Raw genomic sequence first — 9,387 nt, forward strand, 5'->3', positions numbered from 1 at the left:
CGGGCCGGTTCTAATAATAAATCAATATCATCCCAGGGGCCACTGAAAACATTCTCGCGGGCCGGCACTTTGACATATGTGCTATAGACCCTTTGACATTCTACATCATCAAAAGCTGTGCGTGCATCACTGGTGCAGAAACAAACAAAAGAACAAACAAACAAAAAATGGGAGACACCCGGTGATGTGAATTTAATGTCATGTGAAATTGTTTATGACTAGTTTCAAATAATGACAACAGGTGAATCTCTTGTGTATAGGGGTGTACGAATCAGATTCTTAATTCTAAGCAGAAACAGGCCATTTCAAAAACAACGGAGGAGCTTGTGGCTGCACGCTATTAAACACAGACTAGACAGAGGGTATCATCGCGTTTACGGTGCTCGTTGAACTTAACTTCTGTGTCTTAAAATGTTGACTAAGTGGTCAGGAATTGTGGAATAATGCCAAGGTGATTGCTACGAGTGATAGCTAGTAATTGACGGTGAAGTCATTCAGCTATGATGAGCTTTGGTGCACACGATCCTGAGCTCAAGCTCCATGTATTTAAGCTTTTAATTCAGTCGCACTGTCATTTGTGAGGTTTACCTTAACCGTTTTCCCCTGGGAATCCTAGAATCCCTCAGCAATGTAAAAATTGGCCTACAGTGTGGTTTCTCCACTAAATAAAGATGAACATTGGGTCACTTTGTAACGTCTTTCTCAACTCAACTCAACTCAACTCAACTCAACTGTATTTATAGAGCACTTTCAAACAGCCATCGCTGCATACAAAGCGCTGTACATGGAGCAATTTAACATATACAACAAACAGTAAAGCAAATTGGTAATAAAGATGGTAGAAAGCACCGAACAGCAAAACCAAGAGCAAATCTAAGTCATGCTGAGTCAAATGCCAAAGAATACAAGTGAGTTTTGAGGCGGGTTTTGAAGATGGGCAGCGAGGAGGCTTGCCAAATGTTCAGTGGGAGGTCATTCCAGAGAGAGGGACCAGCAACAGAAAAGGCTCGATCCCCTCTGAGCCTCCGTTTAGTTCTTTGTACTTCTAATAATGTCTGGTCCGCAGACCTGAGGCGCCGGGCAGGTGTGTAGGGGCGGATGAGCTCAGAGAGGTAAGGTGGCGCGAGGTCATTTAGAGATTTGAAAACAAATAAGAGGATCTTGAAAATAACTCTAAAATGTATGGGAAGCCAGTGAAGGGATGCCAGAGTAGGAGTTATGTGCTCCCTCTTACGAGTACCAGTCAAGAGGCGAGCAGCGGCATTCTAGACCAGCTGGAGACGCGCTCCCACTCGGTATTCTGGACCAGCTGGAGACACTCTCCCACTCTGCAATCCCATTAGTATTGGAAAGTTGCTTTCAATCGAGCAATATCACCTTTTCTAAAGTAATGTTCGCAATCCTTAACAGTTAGTCGGCCTGTGTGTGCATATTATTCACGTACTTTCTGCACCAGCATTGCGCGTGCATCCTGATCACGCCATCGTTTACAAACTGGAAATGGGTAAAATATTACCTCAATATTGTGAACTCCAAAAGTTTAAGTTTACATTTAGCAGCAGATTTTTCCATGATGGGTTTTGCTTTCATTGTTGATGATTCTGACAAGATGCTGCAGACAAATATTGAAGTCGCATTCGTAGGCATAGCTTATAAAAGATGTAAAATTCAATTTTTACTGATGAAACGTGCTCGTAGTGCTTCTTCTAGACTTAGTGGTACAACTGTATGCCATACACATTGGCATTTTTGCCATAGAGAGAGAAAATAACATGAATGCATTGCAGAGAAACCATTGTATTCAAATAAGGCAGGCTGAGCAATTGGCAACGTAAGATGGCCCAAGTGGCTTGGGCCATCTTACCCCTCCTGATGGGGAGTAAGCGTCCATTCATGTATAAATCCGTGGTCTAAGTGGCGTTGCTTCACAATTGATTGTGCGGGACGTGCCCGACTCCGCCCACTTCCGTCCCGCCCAAGCGTAGACCCCGTACCCCAGTGAGAGCAGCTGCCGAATAATGTCCATCCATCCATCCATTTCCTGATCCGCTTTATCCTCACAAGGGTCGCGTGGGTGCTGGAGCCGATCCCAGCTGTCTTCGGGCAGTAGGCCGGGGACACCCTGAACTGGTTTCCAGCCAATTGCAGGGCAATCAGAGACAAACAACCAACCGTGCTCACACTCGCACCTTGGGACAATTTGGAGTGTTCAATCAGCCTGCCATGCATGTTTTTGGAATGTGGGAGGAAACCGGAGTACCCAGAGAAAATCCACACAGGCACGGGGAAAACGTGCAAATTCCACACAGGGAAGTGTTGGGGGTCATATCTTAACAGAAGCCAGAGCCGGGATCAAACCCATGACCTCTACACTGTGAGGTCGACGCGCTAACAACTGAACCACTGGGCCGTCCCCAAATAATGTTAAATAATATAATTTAAAAAATAATCATAATAATGTGGCAAACACTATTACATTAGGGAACAAACATTTCTCAATGGACATTTTTGTTATTGACAACATACCATAATTCCTGCAGCAATAATAGTGTTTTGGGTGTACATGAATGTAAACATTGGATAGATGCGGACTGAAGTGCACAATGACATACAATATACAGGTATTTGAAGAAGACTTTTTGACCAAATCCTGTGGGAAAACAGCTGATTGCAATACTGTGAGCTTTCCCACAACACCGCAATAATTATCGGGTATGTCAAACTGAATCTTGGCCATACACTGTCGCGTTAAACTGTTTTTCAAACTTTCTTATGATCAGACGATTTTGGGCATGACTAAAATGGAGCTCCAGGCAAGAATCACCCCTCCTTCACTGTGCAGGGTGTTTCATAAGTCTATGTAATTTTCCAAAAACACATGTCTGAGGACAGGCAAAGATAGCAAGACAAAACCAGTTTTGCTTGAAGTGTGAAATCTTCAAGTTTTATGCTGCATTGGCCATTGTTACATCACAATTAATATTTTTACTTTTTGCATAAAACAGTTTGCACTGATTTGATTGCTATTTTCTGATAATGCCATTCATTTGAAAGGAGAAGTTGTTTTGTGTCTTAGGCTTTGATCAGAATGACTCATGGACAAGTGGTCAACGCAGATTTGTGATAGAATTTTCAAAGCAGCCACGACACAGACGGATGAACATTACGTCTTGGAGGACTTCCAGTCACTTTTCAAGATGACGCATCACAAGAGCCCCAGCCTTGTTACGAGTTTTTAATGATATCCTCCAGGCAAATTGCACTGTAGACTATTGTGTATCTAGTTTTTTTTTATTTAACTGCGGCATTTGATACAGTGGATCCCAGTATTCTGTTGGCTCGTTTGCAGCATCTGGTGGGCATTGGTGGTAGTGATCTTGAGTGGTTTCGGTCCTATTTAGTAGCCAAAATCTTTTGTGTTAGCCGTGGTTGCTCTGAGTCACGAAATGCCCCACTGTCATGGGGTGTTCCACAGGGCTCAATTCTGGGACCTCTCCTGTTCTCACTGTATCTGCTTCCTATGGGTTCCATCTGAAGGAAGCATGGTATTTCCTTCCACTGCTATGCGGATGACTGTCAGATTTATGTCTCACTGAGCAAAAAAGATGCTTTCTCATTGAGGCCACTTTAATCCTGTCTGGAGGAAATCAAGACCTGGTTGGTACATAATTTCTTGAATTTCAATAAAAAGAAGACAGAAGTGATGGTGTTTGGTCCAAGTGGCCCTTGTACATCCCATCCTGCGGACTTGAGCCCCATGGGTCTTTATCTTAAGCCAACAATCTCAAACTTGGGTCTTAAAATGGACAATGACTTTAACCCTTTCATGGACAGCTATTACGAGAGCGGACAGATATTCAAATGTTGTATTCTCTTATATTAATTAATCGTAATGTCCCAGTTGTGCATCAACCACTACAATGGACCCTTATGTGTGTTGCCTTCCACTATCATTATTTTATTTTCATGCCGAAATACTAATAAAAATACCTGAGAAAAAAAGTCCTGATGTAGGTGATCATTATTTGTGCATGAAAGAGTTAAATTAGACTGTCAAATTGGTGCCGTTGTTAAATCCAGCTTCTTTCATCTTAGACAGCTGGCTAAAGTAAAACTTCTCCTTTTATATAAGCACTTTGAAACAGTTCAGGCCTTCGTCACATCCTGCTGGATTACTATAATGCGCTTTACTTTGGAGTCAGCCATTCCTCCATGAAGCATCTTCAGTTGGTCCAGAATGCTGCTGCTCGCTTCTTGACTGGTACTCGTAAGAGGGAGCACCTCTGGCATCCCTTCACTGGCTTTTTAAGATCCTATTATTGCGAATTTCTCCATTGTGAGACAAATAAACTTTTTCTTCTTCTTCTTCTTTGTTTTCAAATCTTTTAATAGGCTCGCCCCACCTTACTTCTCTGAGCTCCTCCGCCCCTACACACCTGAGCGGCGCCTCAGGTCTGTGTACCAGATATGACTAGCCTTTGGGCATGTTTAAAATGAACTTCCACCTGTTATGCTAAGGCCCTAAATGGGCTCCCTTATAAAAGTGTCATAAAAATGTCATATATAAATATTTTTTTTCACTTTCACTGCATCTCATCTTTTCAACAACTTCAAACCTAACCATAAACATAACCTTTTCATTATTTATTTATATTTTTATATTATATTCTATTTTTTGTTTTATGCCTTTTTTGTCACAAGAACCCCTGATGTTTTAAAGGAGGAAAACACAAAATTTGCAATATTTTCAAAAATTAGGCACAAAGTGGAATATTTGGGATGAGGTTATTACAGCCTTGATGAGGTCAATATTTGATAACAACAATGATTTTGATGCATTTTTATTTTTGGATCAATGTAAGTTTGTCCAAAGTACTTATACTTGTTATGCTAAGGTCATAAACGGCCCCCCTCATAAATGTGTAACAAATAGATATTTTTTTTCACTTTTACTGCATCAAATCTTTTCAACAATTTCAGACCTAACCATAGATATTAGGTTTTTCATTATTTCTTTATATTTTGTATATTTCATGCCCTTTTTTTCATAAGAACCGGTGATTTTTTTTTAATGGGGGAAAAACACAACATACGCAATATTGATGAGGTCATCAAAGCACTGACTAGGTCAATAATTGATAACAACACAGATTTTGATCTTTGATCTTTCTTTTAAATTAAACTTTAATTCAATTCAAACTTCAAAAAGGAGTTCAAAATACATTACATATACATTAATTAACAATACATTAAATCTTCTTAACAACTAACCATGGATATAACTATATAATTTTTTTTTAATGTTTGACAAAACACATGACATGACAAAAAGACCACATTCACTTTTGTTTATGATCCCAGGCATGAGGCACAGCTTACAGACAGATGCACTTTACACACATTTGCGCCACACTTGGTGGACTGCTTCCACACTTTCCTCTGCTGTGGACATAAGGCACACTGCCATCTGCTTTCTGGAGGGCCCTGGCTGTGGCTCCTCCTCCTCCTTGCTCCTGTGCTAGACTTGGAGCCTCCAAGCATACGAGGTCTGCTCGTCGCACAGGTCCAAAATCTTCAACCCATATTTTGCGGGTTTGGAGGGCATATACTGCTTGAATGAACAGCGGCCCCTAGAAGGGACCAGCTAGCTGTTCATCAATGCATATGTTCCTCCCTGTGTTGAACAGTTTGGGGAGGCTCCACACAGGAAGGCCAGAGCTGGAATCGAACCCTGCACCTCTGTACTGTGAGGCTGACACGCCAACCAGTCGATCACCGGGCCGCTCTAAATGACATAACTGTACAAATTATTTAACTTATGTTTGAAAACACTGAAACTTATCTTTTTTCGCAAGTTCATCTTCAAACTTCAATCATGTCATCAACCCTATGTCTTGCTCATTACTGTGGTGTACACAAGAAGCCCATTAACCTCTTTTCTGGGTTTAGTCATGCGATCTCCCGGAAATAGCAGGTTTGCCCTTCTTCTCTTGTTCTGACTGCGGCATGAAACCCACCTCCCACACACTCACTTACCCTCATACAATTATTGTGTTTTGTATATACTTTATAGTGTCCAGACCATTGAGTGTCCAGAAAGCCCCTTTAAAATTTGATTTATGATGATGATGATGATGATGATTATTATTCTTCTTCTTCTTCTTCTTCTTCTTTCGGCACGTCCCTATTCAGGGGTCGCCACAGCGAGTCAGTAATTTCCATCCGCCCCTGTAAACCGTCCTACCAACTCGCATGGTCGTCTTGGCAAAAGTTTTACGCCGGATGCCATTCCTGACGCAACCCTCCCCATTTCTCCGGGCTTGGGACCGGCACTGGGGAACAGTGCACCCCCAGGGGAGGGCACTGCCCCCCAGCGGCTGGGTTGTGATTATTATTATTATAATTATTGTTATTATGTCCACACCGATGACTCTAAGTTGCTTCTTTTATGATTATAGTTGAGAGTAGATATTCAAATTTTAATGTGATTTTACATCTACTACTGTTTTCATTGTATTCATAAACATTGTTATTTACACTATTGGTATTTGATTGACAGGTAACAATAGAGCAGGGCACGTTTTCAGCGCATTCAGAAAACATGCCCTGCTCTACTGCTACCTGTCAATCAATGATATTCGTTTTTTTTTTTCTGATGGCTTAATGCCTTAAACAAAATTTTTTAAACTGTTGGCCATTTTTGCCAACTTTCACCAAAATGGCAAAACATCATAGCTCTCTTGCAAGAAGTCCTCATTGTTCTTGGGCTTAGGCCATCAGAAAAAAACTGTAAGAAGCTATTATGAAACAAAGAAATTCGAGCCAAATAACTGAGCATACTTTGCTAGACAAACTTGCTGAAATGCAACTTTCAGAAAAAAGAGGAAGTGAAGTCCTGTTATATCACATCCTGTTTAATCTGGCTATATACTAATTTTTTCTGGTGAACTCTGATTCTACTTTCACACACATTCAGCGGTCACAACATTAAAATTTATTAAATCTAATGAGCTGCCATAAGAGTTATTTGGATAGATAGATAGATAGATAGATAGATAGATAGATAGATAGATAGATAGATAGATAGATAGATAGATAGATAGATAGATAGATAGATAGATAGATAGATAGACACACATATACCGTACACACTACTGTTCGAAAGTTTGGGGTCACCCAGACAATGTTGTGTTTTCAAAAGAAACACTGTATCAAATGAGTTGTGAAATGAATAGAAAATATAGTCAAAAAACTGACAACATTAAAAATATAGATTTTTATTTTTATTCCTTCAAACGTTGCTTTTGTCAATTACAGCATTGCAGACCTTTGGCATTTTGTTGTACTGCCCTTTCCTTGCAAGCCGCGCCCCTCCGCTCCCCCAACCCGCTGGAACCGTTGTGGCGGGTGCGCTGTGCAACTCCGGCCGGGCCGAGTAAGTGGCAGCAGCTCTGTTCAGTACAGTCGCACTGGTGGGCAGTGGGGTGTTTTTGCCTTTCCCTCTCCATCTGCCCCCGTGCCAGCCCTCCCCCTCCCCTCCCCGCCAGAGCTGCTGTGACGGGTGCGCTGCGCAGCTCCTGCGGGGCCAAGTTGCCAACAGCAGTTCGGTCCCGCAATGTTGCCCAGGTGGGCGCTGAGGTGTTCTTGCCCTTCACTTGCAACCCGCGCCACTCCAGGTCCTCCTTCCCACCGGAGACACTGGGGTGAAGAAAGGGGCGGAGCTGCCAACTAATCATCATCTGGTGGTGTGTTGACTCCGATGACCTACAGACCCAAACGTATTGTGAGAGTTTGTTGGGAGCCTCTGGCAGAATCCCCTGTCAGAAGGAATTTCAACTCCCATCTCTGGCAGAGCTTTTCCCATCTTCTGGGAAGTGGGAAAAATGGAGTGGACCTTGTTCCGCGTGTCTATTGTTGAGGCAGAGTTGTGGCCATAAGGTGGTCAGTGCCTGTCATGGCGGCAACCCCCGAACCCGCTAGTGGACACCAGCAGTAAGGGATGCCGTCAAGCTGAAGGAGGAGTCTTATAAGGCCTTTATAGACTCCAGGAACAGATGATGGGAACAGGCTGGTCAAGCAGAACACAGCTTCAGCGGTCGGCGAAGCAAAAACTTTGTGGGAAAAGTTCGGTGAGTCAATGGAAGTTGACTTCCGTACGGCTTTGAGGAAATTCTGGTCCACCATCCGACGTCTCAGGAGGGGGAAGCAGTGCACCATAAACACTGAGTACAGTGGAGATGGGGCTCTGCTGACCTGGACTCGGGACGTTGTGAGTCGGTGGGCAGAGTACTACAACGACCTCCTCAACTCCACCAACACGCTTTCCTTAGAGGAAGCATAATCTGGTGGGCTCTCCTATCTCTGGGGTTGAAGTCACCGAGGTGGTTAAAAAGCTCTTCTGTGGCAAAGCCCTGGGGGTGCATGAGAGCCTCCTGGAGTTCTTGGATTCTGGACTGGATGACCGGGGTGGTGTTCCCTCTTTTTAAGAAGGGGGACCGGAGGGTCTGTTCCGATTACACAGGGATCACACTCCTCAGCCTCCCTGCTAAGTAAGTAAGTAAGTAGCCTAGTGTACTCTAGAAGTGGTCTGATTGCGGGATAACAAAGATTGAAGCTTTATGATTTTTTTTTTGTTTTTTTTAATTCTGCTGTAAAGGTCAAAAGTGGAATTTCAGAAGCGTTTTATTTTGAAATGCAACTTCAGATCTTAACCAGACACCTAGTGTGGTCACGTGTTCCTTAGATCTGGTCTGGCTGCGGGATAACGAAAATTGAAATTTTTATCCATCCATCCATTTTCCACCGCTTATCCGGGGTCGGGTCGCGGGGGCAGCAGCTTTAGGAGGGAAGCCCAGACGTCCCGCTCCCCAGACACTTTTTCGAGCTCTTCCTGGCGGATCCCGAGGCGTTCCCAGGCCAGCTGGGTGACATAGTCTCTCCAGCGTGTCCTGGGTCGTCCCCGGGGCCTCCTGCCAGTGGGAGGTGCCCGGAACACCTCACCAGGGAGGCGTCCAGGAGGCATCCTAATTAGATGCCTGAGCCACCTCATCTAGCTCCTCTCGATGTGGAGGAGAAGCGGCTCTACTCTGAGCCCCTCCCGGATGACCGAGCTTCTCACCTTATCTCTAAGGGAGAACCCGGACACCCTGCGGAGAAAACTCATTTCGGCCGCTTGTATCCGGGATCTCGTTCTTTCGGTTACGACCCATAGCTCGTGACCATAGATGAGGGTTGGGACATAGATCGACCAGTAAATTGAGAGCTTCGCCCTTTCGCTCAGCTCCTTCTTTACCACGACAGACCGATACAACGTCCGCATCACAGCAGACGCTGCACCGACCCTGCACCGATCCGCCTGTCGATTTCCCACTCCCTGCTGCCCTCCAT

Source organism: Hippocampus comes, unplaced genomic scaffold (assembly GCF_001891065.2).
Source record: "Hippocampus comes isolate QL1 unplaced genomic scaffold, H_comes_QL1_v1.1 scaffold387, whole genome shotgun sequence".
NCBI lineage: Eukaryota > Metazoa > Chordata > Actinopteri > Syngnathiformes > Syngnathidae > Hippocampus > Hippocampus comes.